The following is a 20,558-nucleotide window of genomic DNA, read 5'->3' as shown; positions in this document are numbered from 1 at the left end:
TCAGACTCACCTTTCAGGCAAGCCCCTCTCCACAGAAAGGAAGGAAGGAGAGGCTGCCTGCTCCAGGGGTCTCCACCCTGGGGCAGGCAGCATGGGGGTACAGAAGAGTTCCCAGCAGCAAGGCCCCACTCTCTGGCCTGTGTTGCCTGTGACCGCCCCTCTATGCCCTGGCTGGGAAACTGGGGGGGTGGGCAGTGGTGGAGAGAAGTGGGTGATTCTCTTCCTTCTATTCAGCAATGCTGCACAGCCTTAAGGCCCCTTGTAGGCCAGTTCTGACCTCTTGTTTGGGGGATGGTCCTGCTCCAGAAACCAGGTGGGCTCACAGAGGAGTCGGGGCTGTGGCCTGCCCCCACTCTTGCCAAGGCCCCCCAGCCCTGCAGGTGAGGAGCTGGCGGCCTGGCCAACTCTGATTCCCACCTCATTCCTCAGCCACATCCCCCGTCTCTTCCTGCATGAGCTCCCTCCGCTCATCTACTCCACCCCTGTCGACAAAATGGCAACAACTGTTCTGGGGTGAAAAGCACACCCTGGCGTAACTGTATTTTTCACAGCGCTCCGAAAATTGGCTGGAATCGGGAGCGCGGGTCCTTGCTGGGTTTATGAACTCTGAGTCATGTCCCAGAGAAGCGTCTTAGGGCCGTAATAATGCTGCATAATGACATACTCCCGCGATCGGTGGCTGTGGCGATTCTAATGGCACCATTTATAAAGGAGGTTTTAATTAGGTGATGTTCACTTACTGTGTGGTATTCTGCTTGGCTCCTAATCCTTGGAATTAAGTGGCTGATGGTGAGTAATACTTCTCACTGTTCTCTGTAATAGTTTTGTTCTTCACCCGCCTGGCTTCTCTGGTTTTTTGTAGAGAGGGGTGTTATATAATATTTATGTAATGGAGTGCTGTTGGAATTCCAACAAGGAACAGGATAACTGAGGTATACTTCTTGAAAAGACCACGCCTTGATTATACCTTCCAATTTTAGAAAAATGAAAATTATTTTCAATGCATGTGTATATGGTTTAAACTCGCCCAGGGTTCTGGGGTGTACAAAGGAGAATGTGGGGGCTCTGACTCAGCTCCCCTGTTTTACCAGCAAGGAAACTGAGACACGGAAAAGTGAACGGCTCAGGGTGCATAACTTTTAGTGCCAGCTCTCAGATGGTGCTATTTCCTGACTGTCCATCCTTGGAATTCTGTATGGATGGAAGGAAACGTCCATTTGTAACCTCTTAGCCTGGAAACTTGGCCAGCAGGGCCTGGGAGTGAGTCCCAAGTCCCTGGAGGTCACCTGTCTCCAGACCACTTGAGCTGGACACTCAGCGCCTCTGAGTGGGGCATCCACTTCTACAAGATGGACCTCCAATCTGCCCCCAGAATTCCTGGAATGCCTTCCTGGGAGTGGATGAGCGCCCTGGGAACCAGGCCCTAACAGTGTAGCTGAGACTGAGCTCAGGTTGTAGGTAAAGCGGCCCTCAGCAGTGGTGTGACTCTGCAGACTTGGAGACCGGGGGGTGGGGTTCACCTCATGGCTGTGAGGTTTCCAAGGTTCACCTGGGAAAACTGACCCTCTCCCCACCCCACCCCCAACACCCGCATGTGGAGTCAAGCTGTGCGGCTAGCATCCATGGCAGGAGGGGCGCCCAAACCTGCAGTCTGACTAATTCACAAACACTGTGCTTTTACAGAACGAAAATGGAAACATGGAAACTAAAGTAATTTAATGATGCAGCCCTTGGCTTTTGCTAATACATTCACTTTTTTGACCTTTTTATCTGTATTTTATTATTTAAAATTTTATTTTATATTGGACTGTAATTGATTTGCATTGTTGAGTTAGTTCCATGTGTAAAGCACAGTGGTTTAGTTACACATATGCATATATCTATTCTTTTCAGAGTCTTTTCCCATTTAGTTTATTATAGCATATTAAGCAGAGTTCCCTGTGCTGTACAGGAGGTCTGTATTGGTTATCTATTTTAATTATAGTGACGCTTACTCCTTGGAAGAAAAGCTATGACCAATCTAAACAGCATATTGAAGAACAGAGACATCAATTTTCCAGCAAAGGTCCCTACAGTTAAAGCTATGGTTTTCCCAGTAGTCATGTATGGATGTGAGAGTTGGACCATAAAGAAGGCAGAGCACTGAAGAATTGATGCTTTCAAACTGTGGTGCTGGGGAAGAGTCTTGAGAGTCCCTTGGATAATGAGGAGATAAAACCAGTCCATCCTAAAGGAAATTAGCCCTAAATATTCATTGGAAGGAATGATACTGAAGCTGAAGCTACAATACTTTGGCCACCTGATGCGAAGAGCTGACTCACTGGAAAAGACCCTGATGCTGAGAAAGATTGAAGGCAGGAGGAGAAGGGGCAACAGAGGATGAGATGGTTGGATGGCATCACCGACTCGATGGACATGAGTTTGAGTAAACTGCGAGAGATGGTGAAAGACAGGGAGGCCTGGCGTGCTGCAGTCCATGGGGTTGCAAACAGTCAGACACAGCTGAGTGACTGAACAAAAGCAAGGTATTGTATGTGTGTTCATTCCTACACTGTATCAGGTTATTAGCTTATTTCTTGAGCCTATTTTTGACAATAGTTCTGCTAATCTAGAATAAATACAAGCTAGTGTATTCATGAGAAAGGTTAAGTTAATACCGAAGTATTTTTTCCTTTTCGCTCTGCTTAAGATGTTTGTTAGAAGGGGGAACACAGAATGTTTATGCTAAGTGCTCTATCCATCACTTTAATTAAAAAGTCAGGCTTTAACTAAAAGTATCTTAGTAGTTTCCTGTTTGCCGGATCTGGAGATCTGAGTTATTGGGCATTGGCATCCAGACAGTTTGCAAAGGATAAAGATAGGAAAAGCTCTAAACCCAATCAACTACCACTTGATATTCCAAGTGGGATGAGTAACCTTTTCAAATGACAGAGGCGCTTGCTAGTGGTAAGATGAAGTTTGACCTTCGGCATCTTGATTCTTGATAATGTATCTCTTTACTGTTAACTTGCCTTTTGCTCTTGACTTTCAGTAACAAGGAAATGTCTGATCTGGCTCATAAACAAGGTCGTGTTCATCAGCGCACTGCTTTCTGAATACCAACAGGACTGCCTCTGTGACACCTTGTCACCTCGCCTTTCTCTGCTGACTGTTCCAATTGAGAAAATGGTCTTGGGGCTGGACGAGGTGGGCTCTGCAGCCTAAAGTCTTCCTGAGGGTAATGCCTTCCAACGTACTAATGTGCCTGGGGCAGACACACCACAGTCACTCCCAATTTCATTTCTAACTCTCTCCATTCTAATGAATAATATGCCATCATGCCCTTATCATGGTGACACACACTGGCTCATCCAAAGTCACCTGCTATGACTCCAATTTTCATGCTGGGTTTTAAAGGATACCATCAAACAAGGATAGTACCGAGAGTATGGGAATAATAAAAATGATGAAAATGTGAATTTCTTGAAATTTACTTATGGATCAAGAAAATAATTGCATTGAATTCAGTTTAGTTCAGTTCACTCGCTCAGTCGCGTCCGACTCTTTGTGACCCCATGGACTGCAGCACACCAGGCTTCCCTATCCATCAGCAACTCCCAGAGTTTGCTCAAAGTCATGTCCATTGAGTCAGTGATGCCATCCAACATCTCATCCTCTTTCATCCTTTCTCCTCCTGCCTTCAATCTCTCCCAGCATCAGGGTCTTTTCAAATGAGTCAATTCTTCACATCAGGTAGCCAAAGTATTGGAATTTCAGCTTCAGCATCAGTCCTTCCAGTGAATATTCAGGACCGATTTGCCTTAGGATGGACTGGTTGGATCTCCTTGCAGCCCAAGGGACTCTCAAGAGTCTTCCCCAACAACATAGTTCGAAAGCATAAATTCTCCAGCACTCGGCCTTCTTTATGGTCCAACTCTCACATCCATACATGACTACTGGAAAAAACCATAGTTTTGACTAGACGGACTTTCGTTTGCAAAGTAATATCTCTGCTTTTTAATATGCTGTCTAGGTTGGTCATAGCTTTTATTCCAAGAAGTAAGTGTCTTTAATTTCATGACTCCAGTCACCATCTATAGTGATTTTGGAGCCCCCCAAAAATAGTCTCACTGTTTCCATTGTTTCCCCATCTATGTGCCATGAAGTGATGGGACTGGATGCCACGATCTTAGTTTTCTGAATGTTGAGCTTTAAGCCAACTTTTTCACTTTTTCACTCTCCTCTTTCACTTCCATCTTTAGTTCTTCTTCACTTTCTGCTGTTAAGTGTGGTGTCATCTGCATATCTGAGGTTATTGATACTTCTCTGGACAACCTTGATTTCAGCTTGTGCTTCATCCAGTCCAGCATTTCTCATGATGTACACTACATATAAGTTAAATAAGCAGGGTGACAGTATACAGCCTTGACATACTCCTTTCCTGATTTGTAACCAGTCTGTTGTTCCACGTCCAGTTCTGTTTCTTCTTGACCTGCAAAAGATTTCTCAGGAGGCAGGTCAGGTGGTCTGGTATTCCCATCTCTTTAAAAATTTTCCATAGTTTGTTGTGATCCATAAAGTCAAAGGCTTTGGTATAGTCAATAAAGAAGAAGTGGATGTTTTTCTGGAACTCTCTTGCTTTTTTGATGATCCAACAGATGTTGGCAATTTGATCTCTGGTTCCCCTGTCTTTTCTAAATCCAGCTTGAACATCTGGAAGTTCATCGTTCATGTACTGTTGAAGCCTGGCTTGGAGAATTTTGAGCATTACTTTGCTAGCATGTGAGAAGAGTTCAATTGTGTAATAGTTTGAATATTTCTTTGGCATTGCCTTTATTTGGGATTGGAATGAAAACTGACCTTTTCCAGTCCTGTGGCCACTGCTGAGTTTTCCAGATTTGCTGGTATATTGAGTGCAGCACTTTCACAGCATCATCTTTTGGGATTTGAAGTAGCTCAACTGGAATTCCATCACTGCCGGGGTCCAGCCCCGGTGGATCCAGGGAATTCGAAGCAGGGACGGCGTCGGCAAGGATCAGGAAACAACTGCTTAATTAAACTTTAATTAAGGATATAAAGAGTAATAGAATGAGGATAGCTCAGTGAGGAAATTCAGTGGAGAAAAGAGGCTGAAATAAGGATAGCTCAGTGAGGAAATTCAGTGGAGAAAAGAGGCTGAATAATTCAGCCAGAAGGTGAGAGAAAGAACGACATGGGGAGACCAAGTTTCGGTGAACAGGGCCCGCACTTTATTTTCCAAAGTAGTTTTTATACCTTAAGTTATGCATAGAGGATAATGGGGGAAGGGGTAGAGTCATGCAGTAAGCCAGGCTTTCTTTCTGCAGACTTATCATATGCAAAAGCTTAGGTGATTTGCATCATCTTCTGGCCCGGAGGCCTGTTAACATTTTAAGACCCTTTCTTCAGAAAACTTATTTTTCTCTAAAGGTGATTGGTCAGGAGCCACCCTCCAAAAGCATTAGACAAAGTTGCATTCCTACAGAGCAAAGGTGTGGTGGGCTATAACAAGAAAAAGAATTAACTCAAGTGTCCCAGGTTACAAACATTAAAGCTACTATTTACACCAATTATATTAATCAATACACTGCCAGGGACACAGCAGGTAAGGGATATGGAAACTTAGCAGCAAACATTGGCCCAACAAGTGAAAATCCCTTCACCAATACAATTTCTAATCAATCTTTTAACTGCTCAAAGGAATCTGTATTTAGACAGTTTAGGACATCTCATGCCTCTCACAGTTGGGAGGCTCTGAACAATCACATGTGGCCGGAAAAACCTACTCAGGCAGGCTAGAGGATTTCCAAAGGAGTTTGTAGGTTGAAACACTGTCACACCCAGGAATTATTAACTGGAGCTGTAAGCTAACTCTTGTTTCAGAGAGAGGTAGTGGGGGACAGCCCCCCGTAAAGTCAGAGGTGTAGGTGAGAGCACAAAGCAGAAAGTAGGCAGACTCTGGTTTTGGGGGTAGATGCTCGAGAATTTCCAGGGAGACTCCTGAGGCTTGATCCCGCCTTTGCGTATGCCAAGCCTCCTTCCTCATGACCTTTGCCACGGGCGGAGCTCGCTCCCCGCACATCACCTCCACTAGCTTTGTTCATAGTGATGCTTCCTAAGGCCCACTTGACTTCGCATTCCAGGATGCGAAGGATTATGTCTCTAGGTGAGTGATCACACCATCATGGTTATCTGGGTCATGAAGACCTTTTTTTGTATAGTTCTTCTGTGTATTCTTGCCACCTTTTTTTAATATCTTCTGCTTCTGTTAGGTCCATACCATTTTGAATTGCTGGATACATGAAACAGTTTTACCAGTAAATAAATTTAAAAATAAAATTCTTGTTAAAAATAACATGCACCTGTATTCATTAAAGCAAAATAAAGTAAACTTCTGGTTATCTGAACACTAAAATAATATTATAAGCCCATTCTTCTTGAAATATATTCAAACACTTTAACCCATCGCTTGACCAATTCTTTTTCCATGAACTTTATCTCTTCTGTCTCTTCATAAAACTGGAATCTTCTTCCAAGTTCTGTTTTCTCATTAATAAATCTGCAATTGCAGACACACTTCAACTCTTGCTACTCTTTGCTACTGATCATAGGATGCTATTTCTCTATTGAGAATTAACAAGTAAGAATTAACAAGTAGCTATCAAGTAACCTCAGAATAATTCTTCTAAATGAAAGAAAATCTTAATTTTGTTTTTTCCGTAAATAAATGTATAAATATTTCAGGCCAAATATTTTCTCAGGTACTCTTTCTATTCCCCCTTTCAGAGTACTTTTCTTTGGCAAATATATGTATAAAATAAAACTTGTTAAATAAATTATACTTAAGATTCATTTGAATGTTTCACCATATTTAGATCCTAAAAAATTTTAAGACTTCTCAATTGAATTCTGTTTCAGTATACAGTAAAATTATCCAACTTAAAATATTCTCTCAAAAGATTTTGTTTTCATAATTGAGATATGCCAAACCATACCACGAAATTTCAAAATTAAATCTTGTAAATGGTTGGTGCTCTTGTTAATTGAACATCTTCATGTCTTTCTTTGACTTTGATCCATTTGCATGTAATGGATCTAATCAAAACTATGGTTCTTCCAGGAGTCACATATGGATGTGAGAGTTGGACCATAAAGAAAGCTGAGTGCCAAACAATTGATTCTTTTGAACTGTGGTGTTGGAGAAGACTCTTGAGAGTCCCTTGTACTACAAGGAGATCCAACCAGTGCATCCTAAAGGAAATCAATCCTAAATATTCATTGGAAGGACTGATGCTAAAACTCGAATACTTTGACCACTGGATGTGAAGAATTGACTCACTGGAAAAGACCCTGATGCTGGGAAAGATTGAAGGCAGGAGGAGAAGGGGACAACAGAAGATGAGATGGTTGGATGGCCAACCATCTCATCTTCTTGGATCACCAACTCAATGGATAAGTTTGAGCAAGCTCTGGGAGTTGGTGATGGACAGGGAAGCCTGGTGTGCTACAGTCCATGGTGGTGCAAAGAGTTGGACATGACTGAGCAACTGAACCATCTGTCTGTAATTACTGATGCAATTACTGTTAATCTTATTTTTTTTCCCATCTGTTTTGCCCATTTGTTCCTTTACATTATCTTTTTGAAGATATTGTTAATCAAGTGCTTTTTATTCAATTTTGCTGAATATTAAGGTATGTACTTTTATACTTCTATTTTAGAGGTTGTCTAGAGATTACAGTATGTATCCTTGATTGATTACAATCTACTGTAAAGTAGAATTTTTACTGCATTTAAAGCAATGCTCGTGTGGATTCAAGAGACACTGCTGCAGGGAAAGGAGCTGGGGGTAGCTCTTTCTGATCCCCTGTAGCCTCCAGCCAAGGCCATGGTCTCCTCCCCAGTTGCTCTCTGGCAATGATGGCGCTTGGAGGGAGTGCAAAGCCAGCCTATTCCTGCCCAAGGATTCCTTCAACAGGTAATCTTTGCCAGGGGCTCCCCAGTGGCCTGCCTGGGACTGGCCAAGGCTTTCTCAGAGCCTCACAACAAACAGTCCCCATCTCTTCCTGCCAAGCCTTCCTCCTTCCCTCTCTCCGTCCACAAGAGTGAACCAGCACCGGGGCTGAGCGTCCGACTCACCTACTCCTGCTGCCTCGCGCCTCTTCCTTCTCAGAGGCGCCCAGTGCATCTTCTGCAAGTATAGCTTAGTTTTGGTATCTGCTTCTTGGTACCAAACTGACAAAGGAGGACAGACAGGAATAGCATTCCATTTACCTCCTCCTATTCATGATGCTAATTTCTGCCTGTTTTTAATACTGACATAGAAGCTATTGCTGTTTCAGACAATTAATATTCTCCGATGTTTACACACAATATTTGTCTTTCTCTGGTGCTTCTGTTGTTTCAGCTTCAAGCTGGCACTGTTTCCCTTCCATTTATGAACTTCCTTTACTATTTTTCTGAAGTGTGCGTCTGCTGGCAATGAATTCTTTTTGCTTCTGTTTTTTTGAAAATGTCATTATTTATGTTTTCATTTTATTTTTTTAATTTTATTTTAGTTTTAAACTTTACAATATTGTATTGGTTTTGCCAAATATTAAAATGAATCCGCCACAGGTATACCTGTGTTCCCCATCCTGAACCCTCCTCCCTCCTCCCTCCCCATACCATCCCTCTGGGCCGTCCCAGTGCACCAGCCCCAAGCATCCAGTATCGTGCATCGAACCTAGACTGGCGACTCGTTTCATACATGATATTATACATGTTTCAATGCCTTCTCCCAAATCTTCCCACCCTCTCCCTCTCCCACAGAGTCCATAAGACTGTTCTATACATCAGTGTCTCTTTTGCTGTCTTATACACAGGGTTATTGTTACCATCTTTCTAAATTCCATATATATGCGTTAGTATACTGTATTGGTGTTTTTCCTTCTGGCTTACTTCACTCTGTATAATAGGTTCCAGTTTCATCCATCTCATTCGAACTGATTCAAATGTATTCTTTTTAATGGCTGAGTAATAATCCATTGTGTATATGTACCACTGCTTTCTTATCCATTCATCTGCTGATGGGCATCTAGGTTGCTTCCATGTCCTGGCTATTATAAACAGTGCTGCGATGAACATTGGGGTACACGTGTCTCTTTCCCTTCTGGTTTCCTCAGTGTGTATGCCCAGCAGTGGGATTGCTGGGTCATAAGGCAGTTCTATTTCCAGTTTTTTAAGGAATCTCCACACTGTTCTCCATAGTGGCTGTACTAGTTTGTATTCCCACCAACATTTAAAAGATTTCTACATACAGATTTTTAGGTTGGTAGGATCTCCTCTTCCGACCCCCACCCATTTAATTTAAAATATCCCATTGTCATGTGATTTCTATCAGACCCTTTACTGTGATTCCATGCCTCTCTAGTTCTTTTTTCTTTTTACTTTTTCTTTTATTTCCCTTTTTCATCTTGGGTATTTTCTATTAACTCATCTTTATATTTTCTGTCTCTGTCCTCTGCAGCATCTGTGTATTTTTAAATCCACTGAATGAACATCTCATTTTAGATATTATATTTTCAGTTCTACAATGTGTTTGACTTTCTTTATAGATTTCAATTCTCAATGAAACACTGTATCTTCCATTTTGTGTATTTCCCCCCACTATTTGACATATTAACTGTAGTAATTTTAAAACCTTTCTCTGCTAACTCTATCTGAATCACCAGTGAGTTTAATTTTTGTCTTTTGAGTAAAAAGAAATTCAGAGGAGAATTATTTTCCTGGGTTTAATTTTCTGGGTACTTCCCTATTTTTCAGGGATTATATCCCTTCTCATTTCTTCCTCATTTAGTTTATTCTCAGTACCTTGACATGATTGGTTATAAACCAGTTTTCTGGGCTTCCCTGATAGCTCAGTTGGTAAAGAATCCACCTGCAATGCAGGAGACCCCAGTTCAATCCCTAGGTTGGGAAGATCCCATGGAGAAGGGAAAGGCTACCCACTCCAGTATTCTGGCCCGGAGAATTTCATAGACTGTATAGTCCATGGGGTTGCAAAGAGTTGGACACAAATGAGCAAATTTCACTTTCACTTTTAGCTTTTATAATTATTATTGGCAGAAGTATTCAAGCAATAGTAGCTAGTATTTATTAATTTTGATTTATTTACTATTTAGTTTCATGATTGAAACTAAGCTCTCCTTTTCTGTTTTTTTTTTTAGCTCATTTTTAATGCTGTTTGTTTAAGGTTTTGTTTTGAATAATTATACTTGTCAACATCTTCAAAAGTCAAAGTTCTATGACACTCCATTCAATTCATACTTTCGATCAAGATATCCGGGAAAAAAGAAAGGGTCAGTAATACCATTGTAGGGCATTTGGGTCCTGCAGAACTCAGATATTACTAAAATTAAATTCATAACAGACACAATGAGAAAAAAAATTTACTGTCATTATATTTGCCAACATTTGTTTCCAACATGAGCTTAATCCCCCCAAAATTATACTTCAGTTATCCCAGCTATGTGTGTGTCTATGTGTAAATAAATATATGTTTCATAATATTGTGAAATGTGAGGGCTGTAGCTTCAGTTAGTTTGGTGGACTATCATGAAAAGTGAAAATCACTCACTTGTGTCTGACTTTTTGTGACCCCATGGACTATAGCCCACCAAGTTCCTCTGTCCATGGCATTTTCTAGGCAAGAATACTGGAGTGGGTAGCCGTTCCCTTCTCCAGGGTATCTTCCTGACCCAGGAATCGAACCAGAGTCTCTTGCATTTCAGGCAGATTCTTTACCAGCTGAGCTACCAGGGAAGCCCTAGATGATCAGGGTGTTGGGAACAATCATGAATTATGTTTGTACCCTACGCAATCCCCAGTTTCTATCCTTAAGCTTTTACATTTAACAAGAACATCATTCTACCAACAAACTCCGTATTGTCGCTACAAAAGAACTATTTTTTTAATTAATTAATTGTTATTTTTGACTGTGCTGGGTGTTTGTTGCTATGCATGGGCTTTCTCTAGCTGCGGTGCTCTGGTCTCATTGCCGTGGCTTCTCTTGCCGTGGAGCACGGGCTCTGTGCACGGGTTTCAGCAGATGTGGCTCACAGGGGCTCTAGAGCACAGCTCAGTACTTGTGGGGAACGGGCTTAGTTGCCCCAACGTATGTGGGATCTTCCCGGACCAGGGGTTGAACTTGTGTCCCCTATATTGCATGAGGTGGATTCTTAATCATTGGAGCAGCAGGGAAGCCCTGACTTTATTTTAATGTTGCCCATTTTGACTAAATTACACTAACAATATTATCAGATGTGTCCCTTTCAAATGGATGAATTTCCCAAGGCTTTACTTTGAGTCCATAAATTACATTCTTAAAAAACGGAATCCTTTCCTAGAATTTAGTGAGTCGGTTTTCTGTTCAGAGCATCTGATGACGCTGATTAGAAAATTGAAAACCGGCACCTTTTAACTGTTTGTGAGTTCTCCTGCTAACGGAGCTCACACAGCCTGAGTCTTTAGGCACTGCTGTCTACAGCGACCCCTCGGCCTCATCGCACCGCGTACCTGCTGGTTCTCAGGGTGCCAGTGGTGTGTGGTGGGACAGGCTCACAGCAGCACACGTTCACTCTCTCCCATTCTGGAGGCCAGACGTCCACAGTCAAGGTGTCCGCAGGCTTGGTTCCTTCTGTAGCTTCTGAAGATGAGTCCATTTCAGGCCTCTTTCCAGCTTCCGGGGCAGCCAGTGACACGTGGTGGGTCTTGCCTTGTAGACGCACCCCTCCAGTCTCTGCTTCTGTCTTCACTCAGCTTTTTTCTCGGTGTGTGCTCTTTGCCTCTATATCCAAATCTTTCTCTTTTCTTGTAAAGATGACTGTCGTTGGTTTTAAGGCCTCTCTTAGGTGACAGTGGGCTTCCCTGGTGGCTCAGTTGGTGAAGAATCCGCCTGCAGTGCAGGAGACACCGATTTGAGTTCTGGGTCAGGAAGATCCGCTGGAGCAGGGATAGGCTACCCACTCCAGTATTCTTGGGCTTCCCTGGTGGCTTAGCTGGTAAAGAATCCACCTGCAATGTGGGAGACCTGGGTTCAATCCCTGTGTTGGGAAGATCCCCTGGAGAAGGAAATGGCACCCCACTCCAGTATTCTTGCCTGGAGAATCCCCATGGACAGAGGAGCCTGGCGGGCTGCAGTCCATGGGGTCGCAGAGTCAGACACGACTGAGCCACTAAGCATACACTTATGTCTCGCTTGACTGCTTTCCTTGTTTCTGCATTTCCTCACTTCTCTGATTCAACTTGCTCTTTGGAACTCCAGAAGGTCCTGCGGGGTTTCAGAGGCAGGTGGCCTGTGGGATTGAGTCCCCTGTTGAAGCGAGCAGTCCACCAGCAGAGTCCTGCCCGAGCCCCGCCCTCCCTGTCCTTCCTGCCATCTGCCGCAGTTTGCAGGGGGCTGACCCCGCCCCTGCCCGCCTGACCCCGCAGGAGATCTGGACAGGGGTCCAGCTCCTGTCCCAGCAGCAGGAGCCCCTCCCGGGCCTCGGCGTCCCCGACGCTCGGAGGCCGACAGCGCCCCACCTCCCAGTCACCGCGCCTGCTTCAGCTGGCTTCCAGGAGAACTCACGCGTGTGAAGCTCATGGCCAGTTCTGCCGCTTCACAGATCCTTGATTCACGGCTCCACCTCGCCCGGGAGGATCCTGAGTGTATTTTGAAGGCACAGCTATTTTAATGTGCTGATGGATTGGAGTGACATGTAAGAAAGTGAAGAATGACTCAAATTTTGGCAAGTGAGTTATTTCCGGTGTGTGATAAAGACATAGAAACGTGTACTGGGAAACGTCAGTCATCATGAACACAGTTGGTTCTCCTCCCGTTCTCACCAGAGTGCTCACCACCCTGGTTCCACCTGTCGCCTCACTCCGGGGCGTGCCCCCCGGCCCTTTTGTACCAGCGCCTTGGCTGGACCGCCCGCGTGCATTCGACATGGGTTCACCCGCGCCCCCAGGTTCCACACTCTGCCTCGTGCCACGCTCCCCTGGGCCCCGTGTCCAGCTCGCGTAGTGGATCCGGGCCTCCACTAGTCCTGGGAGGACCCCCCATGGTAGATGTCCCTGCTCTTCTTGGCGAGAGATGAGACCAAGAGGGTCGCATTCACATCCAAACGATGCCCTCCTCTCAGAGGCAGGGCTCTGCGGATTCTGCCACGGCCTATTGCGGCCTCAGGACCAGAGAGAGAAAGAGGCTGGGAGGCCAGACAGCAGGGCTGCTGGGGCTGCGGCTGAGGGCGGGGCCCGGCCAGCTTGTCCGCCTCTCCTGCAGACTTGGCCGAAAGCCTGCGAGGGTTCAGGGCAAGGGCCCCAAGAAAGGGGCGTCTGCAGGCCAGCCAAGGCCATCATCCAAGGGAAGCATCTCCTTTCCTGTAAAGAGCCTCCTGGGGGCCTTCGCCCAGCCGTACCAGCTGACCTAGACTCTGTGCATCCAGGGCGGGGCCTGTGGTCCTCCAGGAGAGTCGGCCACGTCGGGTCAGACCTGGCTGGATCTGTCTTGAGCCCCCTCCTACCCAAACATAACGCAGAAGACTCACCCTGTGCCCACGGCAGCTGCAAAGGCTCCGCTCGCCAGCTCTGGGAAACTCCGGGGCCCAGCGCCAGCGCGGACAATTGGGCACCGCCCGGCCCCATGACACCAGGCCCCTACCGCCTCAGGCCCCAGGGCCCTGCCATGCTTGGCAGAGGGCTGTGACCAAGGCTGGGTGGACCCCAATCCAGGCCTCCTGCTCTCTGCCCTGGGCACTTTCCAGCTTATTTCAGAGACCATCACAAAAGCAATTTTCTGCCTCCTTTTAACTCCAGAAGGAAGGCCCTTCCTCCCCTGGACACGGGAAACGTATCCCATCGATGGCAAGGCGCAGTGCAGGCCTACGTCCAGCCGGCAACCAAACACCCAGCCTTCTGGAAGCGATTACCCCGCCAGCAGGCCTGGTTCAAGGATGGCCGTTCCCGGGAGCCGGGGTGGAGGGCTGGGGTACGACAGCAGGCCAGGCCGCCTGGATCCCAGCCGCTCCCCTGGCCTGAGGCGGGTCAGAGACAGAGGAGGTTGCTGTTGCCAGGCTCCTGTGGGGCTCCGTCAGTCCTGCAGAATCAGACTCTCCCACGGGAGGAACAGTGCTCCTGGGGCTGCCTGGGGCTTGCCTGGGAGTGGGGTGGGGTGAGGCCGAGGGACGCAGCGTGAGGTCGGTGCTGGGAGCCTGGGCCTCGGCCCCGTCCGTGGCTAACCAGCTGTGTGGCCTTGGGAAGCCAGCGTGGCCTCTCTGCGCCTCCTTCTTCCATCGGCAGGGCTCATACTGATGGTTCCTAAAATTCACTTTTACACTGCTTAAGTTGCCTGGGGTCCCAGAAACTCTTAACGGAGGATTGAAATGAGCAAAGAGAGCGGGTCTCAGTGGACACCAGGAAGATGCTGGGCCCAGCAGCTCAGCTGGTTTGCAGCTGTTTCACAGGCTCTGGGGGTCCTGGTGGGTGGGTCCAGACCAGGTGTCCTGCCCTTTAGTGGAGTCGAGGGGCAAGAGGAGCCCGGAATGAAACACCCAGCCTCCTTGGCACGCACCCTGAGAAAGTGCTACCAAGAGCAGGGGTGCCGGGCGCACACAGTCCTGCTGTGCGTTCCTGCCGGGAGGCGGGGCTGGCTGGGGGCCACGAGACCCTCTGCAGCAGGCGCAGGCCCTCAGGAGTGACATGATGGTGGTCATCACTGACGGATCCTTCGGGGTCCAGGCGCCAGCCTCAGCTTGCCCTCGGGGCTCATCTCAGCACAGGGAGGCTTCTTGGCCGGCAGCAGCAGGGCCGAGTCGTCGGCTCTCGGGGTCCCAGCACCGCACGCTGGATGCTGCTGGGAGCAGGTCTGCAGGCGACAGTGAGTTGGGTCAGGTGAGGGCCCCGTGGTCACAGAGCTGCCGTGTCCCGTTCTCAGGAACGGCTGAGGCAGGAAGTCTGCTGCAGGGCTGGGGGCTTTCACACAGAACCTGTGCTGATGGGAGCTGGTGAAGGGCACTCAGTGAGGCCCTGTGCTGTGTGCTTCCTTGCTCAGTCGGGTCTGACTCTTGTGACCCCAGGGACTGTAGCCCGCCAGGCTCCTCTGTCCATGGGATTCTCCAGGCAAAAATACCGGAGTGGGGTGCCTTGCCCTCCTCCAGGGGATCTTCCTGACCCAGGGACTGAACCCATCTCCTGCACTGCAGGCAGATTCTCTACCATCAGCCCTCAGGGAAGCCCGAGGCCCCATCAGGGCCACGTTTAAGTTGGACCGCAGTGACTTGGCTGATTTGGGCCGTGGGTGAATAGAGGATGCACTGCAGTGATGGAGCCGGAGGGTCTGGCAGGCTCCGTGGTGGGTGGGTGAAGCTACACTGCTGCCCACCATCGGGCCTCAGACCCCCACCCAGGCTCCCACACTGAGTGCCCCCGAGGGCCTCCCTGGGGCCGTGGAGCTGGAAGGGGCTGCTCTGAATGCCCGTTCCCCAGAGGGCGGGAGGGGCCCTGGCTGGAACAGAGTCCCGCCGATCACTCGGTCCAGTGGCTGGGAGCCTGGGCTTGGTTCAGAGGCCTGCGTCCACATCCGGGTCTGCCCCTCCACCCTGGCCCCTGGGACAGCATGTTCCCCTCTTGGGCCTCAGTTCCCAGCCAGAAGCCGGTGGCCAGAGTTCCCCTCCTAGGGTGGAGTGAGGAGGGGTGACCTGTGCAGAGTGGCAGGCCGTGCAGGCACTAGGCCCTGAGAGTTCCTCCTGATGATTCTGGCTCAGCCCCCTTTTCTTCCCTGTGACCCCCAAGGCTCATTTAAAGCCCATTAAGCTCATGTTTATGACCCCAAACAGTCTCCTCTTTCCCAGCCCACTGACTATCCAGGGTAACAGCCAACCCCAGGGTGTCTGCTGGCCCCCTCCAAAGTTCTGAAGGTAACCTGTTTAAACCAGCTGCAGAAGCAACAGGTGCTCCGTCACACTCCTTCTAACTCAGCTCCATGCACTAGAGCTTTGCTCACTCAGTCAATCAGCAAGTACTGGTCTGGAGACTGCCAGGAGCCAGTGCTACACCTCGTCTCTACCTTCCACTTACATGAGGACAGTGAAGCCCAGGGCTGACCCCCATTGCCAAGCCTTGGTTGGATTGGAACCCCAGTCTTGGCAAGGCTGGAGAGCACGCCCCATGCCCCTGTAGGGGTCTCAGCCCCTGAGAGGAGCCCAGCCCAGGTGGCCATGCAGGGCTGCACCAGCCTGCCCGTGGGTGAGACAGGCTCCTACGTCCTCGGGGGGCAGGGCAGACTTTTTCCACCTGAGTGAGAATCCTAAAATGCTCCCCTGGACGCTCCTGATGGTATGGGCATACTGGACAAAGCCAGCCCGCCCCCAGGCATCCTGCTCCCCTGCCCCCACCCTAGCACCAGCACAGGGAGGGAAACGAGCTCATGGCAATAAAACAGGTGCTGGCAGGTGACGGCCCGGGAGGGCAGGGCAGGGCAGGGGCCACTGCTTCTAGAACACTCCAAGCCTGGCACGGAGAGAGGTGGGCTGAGCAAAAGGGTCTTGCTCTTCCACGGCCAGTGGTCCACATCCCCAGACCCGCCCCCACCCCAGGACTCAGAACTCCTATCCGGCAGATTTTCATCTCCCCAAGCCAAAAAGAGGGACAGCTTTGTTCCTGTGCAGGAACGAGTGTTTAGGGACAGAACCTGGCACTTAGTAATTACTGAGTCAACCGGAGGCCCACGTAGCTCGTGCGGCTCTTGGTGTCCCCACATCCACGGTCCCCACCACCCACAGCCTGGCATCAACCAGCCAGACCCCTGGCCCAGCTGGCACACCCTCTGCTCCAGTCTTCCAAATGTCCCTTGTCCTGGATTGTCTGCTCATGTATTTCAGAAAGCCTGCTATGCAAAGGAAAAGATCCAGAAGAGGGAGAGGACTCGGCCTGAGGGAAGCAGAGACCACAGAGGGCCTGGGAGGGAAGTCCTGAAGAAGCTGCCGTGCATCTCTGGGGGGTGACGGAGGCCAGAGTCTGAAACAAAAGGGAGCTGCGGGCGGGGTTGGGGGATGCGGCGGGGTGGGCAGGGGCTGCCCCCGGGAAGGGGAAGCGAGCTCGCCAAGTTGTGAAGCAAAATGACGAAACACAGCAGAAATCTGTGGACAGAAAGTTGAGGAAATGTTCCAGAGAGTGGGATGAAAAGACGAAGATGGAAGACAGGGAAACACGGAAGACAGACATTCTCTGTCTCCAGTGGAGGAGAAGCAGAGGCCCTGATGGTCAGCAGCGAGGACCCCAGGCCAGGGCTCGCCCCCACCCCACCAGGACCGCGGCCGGCTGCCCCGGGTCTACAGGTGCTCAGGGCCGCGCTCTCATCCGTGCTCTGTCCTGGGAGCATATTTTGTTTGTTTGCTTCTTCAATTTTTTAAATTTTTATTTTGTTTTAACACCAAAATCCTTTTGATCTGGGGTATAGCCAATTAACAATGTTGAGGCCGTCTCAGGTGGGCTTGGTGATCACTGCTCCCCGAAGCGGGTGACGGGCACGGGCATTGATGAGATCTCATGCAGTTGGATCCCATAGCAATTGAGTTAAGTCTGAATTTTGAAGATGTGAAGTTGAATTGTGGAGTGGTCACAGCTGGACAAAGGTCCCATCAGTGGCAGAGGTGCAGACTGCCCCGTCCCCACTGGCTGCTGAGCGCTCTGAAAGGACTCCCAGGAAGGTTGTGGCTTCCAGGGCTGACTGACAAGCGTGAAATGAGAACCCAGCAACTCCCACGAAGCCTCTCTGTCCATCCTGGGTTGATGATGCAGCCTCATCTTTCCTGTTCTTATGAGGACATTCAAATGGAGCCAAGCTCAAACGGGTCAACCAAGGTGCTGTAAAAAAGAAGTCTTTCCATCATGAAAGAGCTGCGGTCTGTGAGAGATGGGGCAGGTGAGGGTACTGCAGCATTGAGACTCAGAGGATGGAGCTGCCATGAAAATACTCGCAGTCCTTTCCCCAGGGCTACAGGCTTTGGAGCATTCTTGGAGAATTAATGAGGCTGATGTGGGAGGTCTAGAAAGCCACCACTTTCTTATGTCACACTGATGACTCAGTGGCTGGGCACCCTTAATGGACTGGGAACTGGTTCTCTGCCTGTCCTGTGACGGCAGCTAAAGGACACATGTGACCATCCTCTCCAGAACCTCACTTTCTGGGTTTATTAACGTGGTACCCAGTCCGAGATGGGCCTGTGGTCCTTGAGTTCAGAGCTGAGGGAATCTGTCCATGTACTCCATGTGATAATGCCGGTTGGGCGCCAGGCCACTGTCCCTCACCGTGCTCTCCTGTGAGCCTCCGTGGGTGTCCTCCTGTTTACAGGGAGACACCCGTCAGAGGAGACAGTCAGGACGGTCTAGAGACCAGAGACGGTGATGCCACCATAGAGTCCGAGACGGGAGTGCCACAGCCACACGCCACAGAACACCACGGGCGGGGGCCCCCCCCAGGAGTGCCGGGGCACTGGGCAGGGTTTCTCTGGCCTCCAGGAGGGACCGACCCTGCTGACATCCTGGCTGACCTGTTGCTCTGAGAGAATCCACCTCAGTCTGTGGTCCTTTTGTGTGTTTTGTTTGGCAGCCAGAGGCCTTGCAGAGAAAACCTTGTTGAACCCACTTGCCTCAGACACAAGGAAGCCAAGGTCAAATCGGTAAGTTAACCACCCAGACATCCCTGGGCCGAGTATGTTCACAAGTTAGGATCTGGTTCCGAGCTCCAGAGCCTCCTCCAGTGTCATCCGACCTGGGATGCTCCTGGTGGGGATGTGCACATCCATGGGGACATGATATCTGGTGGGGATGTGATGTGTCTGTGGGGACGTGACGTGTCTGTGGGGACATGACATGTTTGAGGGGCTGTGATGTGTCTATGGGGACGTGACGTGTCTGTGGGGATGTGACATGTCTGTGGGGATGTGACGTGTCTGTGGGGCTGTGATGTGTCTATGGGGACATGACGTGTCTGTGGGCCTGTGATGTGTCTATGGGGACGTGACGTGTCTGTGGGGTATGGAGCCCCCCTACCAACAGCTAAGCTCCCTCCCTCCTCATCGCAGCCCACCCCTGAGCTTCAGCACCTCTTTCCTGGGATGGCCCTCACACTCTTTCTGTTTCTGATTTTCTATACACTGTGCTGTTTTGACATCTTAAAACCTTTTGGGTGGGAAACTCCCCTTCCCAGGGCCAGCCAGGCTGTCCCAATGGCTCAAGGCCCAGGCAGGGTCGTGCCTCATCCAGCAGACCACCCACCCAGACCCACATGTCCTCTCCCTGCTGGGCACCCTGGGGGCGGTGGTCCTCTGCCTGCATCACTGCAGGGCCCGGTGCCGAGCCCCTGGGGGTCACTGTGTGTCCCGAGTCCTAGGGGGTGTCCACCCTAGTCCATCTGAGGCTGTCACCCCCCCCACCTCGTGTTTTCTGCAGAAACGCCAAGAAGGGCCAGGGCTTGGGGCATCATCCCTCTTGACACTCCGGTCCCTCTTGACCCCCCAGCGGTCCCCTAAGGGCCCTGCACTCCTGCCTCTGAGACCTGGGGGTATAATTGACCTTGTCGCCCAAGCCGCTCCTGTGTCTCCTCTTGTTCCATTTTTAGGAACGTCTGATGGACCCAGAGCCCTCCCAAGAGTCAGCTCTCAGCCCAGAACTTTCTCTGCGACCCAGGGCCTGTTTTGAGCATTTATCCTCTCTGACTGGATCCCCCACGAGAGACTTAACTCAAGGATTCCTGGACGGACTCACCTCCCTCCGCCCGCTCTCCCTGCCCGCCAGGGACCTGGAGAGGCACGAAGCAGGGAGAGGTCACAGCCACGGGCAGGTCAAGGTGGGTGTGCCCACCCCTGGAGAGGCAGAAGCCTGTGACTCCCCTGAAAACCTGAACGGCTTCTCCTAGTCCCTGGTACCCAAAATGAGCAGACAGCTCTGCACACGGGGGCTCCCAGTGCCAGAGAGAAACACCTGCCCTGCAGCCCGGGAGAGGGGACAGGCCTCCAGCTCCTCCCTTCCCCGCGACAGACGTTTAAACTCTTCTCTGACTCTTTTTTTAAAAAGGATGATCCCTTTGACATCAAATCAATACTCAAAGCTTGAAGATTTATTTGCTAATCTTGACTTGGTCTAGACACGTTTGTCCGTTTACTTATTCCTTGGGTTCAGTTGAGAAGCCTGTGTCTTCATTTGTTGAAGATACATAAATCTTTTTTTTAAAAAAGAGAGTGTTTGCTTGTTTACTTATTTTGTGGGCTGTGCTGCTTGGCAGGTGGGACCTTGTTTCCCAGCCAAGGATGGAACCCCTGCCCCCTGTAGTGGAAGCGGAGTCTTAACCCCTGGGCCACAGGGAGTCCCATCTCTGAGTCTTAAGGTCGCCTTGACAGAAATGGAGACCAGTGTCCTAAAGGATTTTCTCAGGACCGTCTTGTCTGGTGAGCCCTCCTCGGCCGAGGCTGGAGCTGCTGTGACCCCAGGGGTCAGTGTCAGGACAGGCAGTGACCGGCAGACAGGGAGGACCAGCCTTCAC

General features: G+C 49.4%; 1 long non-coding RNA gene across 1 annotated transcript in view; it reads left to right on the top strand.

Annotated features, from left to right (window-relative positions):
- Nucleotides 1–20,199, top strand: part of LOC138987273 (uncharacterized) — a 28,340-nt gene extending 8,141 nt beyond the window's left edge. The window contains exons 2-3 of the long non-coding RNA XR_011463777.1: nt 18,627–18,696; nt 19,638–20,199. This is a non-coding gene — a long non-coding RNA (uncharacterized lncRNA). The remainder of the gene's footprint in view (nt 1–18,626; nt 18,697–19,637) is intronic.
- The last annotated feature ends 359 nt before the right edge of the window (nt 20,200–20,558 follow it).

Source organism: Bos mutus, chromosome 3 (genome assembly GCF_027580195.1).
Source record: "Bos mutus isolate GX-2022 chromosome 3, NWIPB_WYAK_1.1, whole genome shotgun sequence".
Classification (NCBI taxonomy): Eukaryota; Metazoa; Chordata; class Mammalia; order Artiodactyla; family Bovidae; genus Bos; species Bos mutus.
The sequence above is the reverse complement of the archived record's forward strand: the minus strand, read 5'-3'. Positions and strand labels throughout refer to the sequence as shown.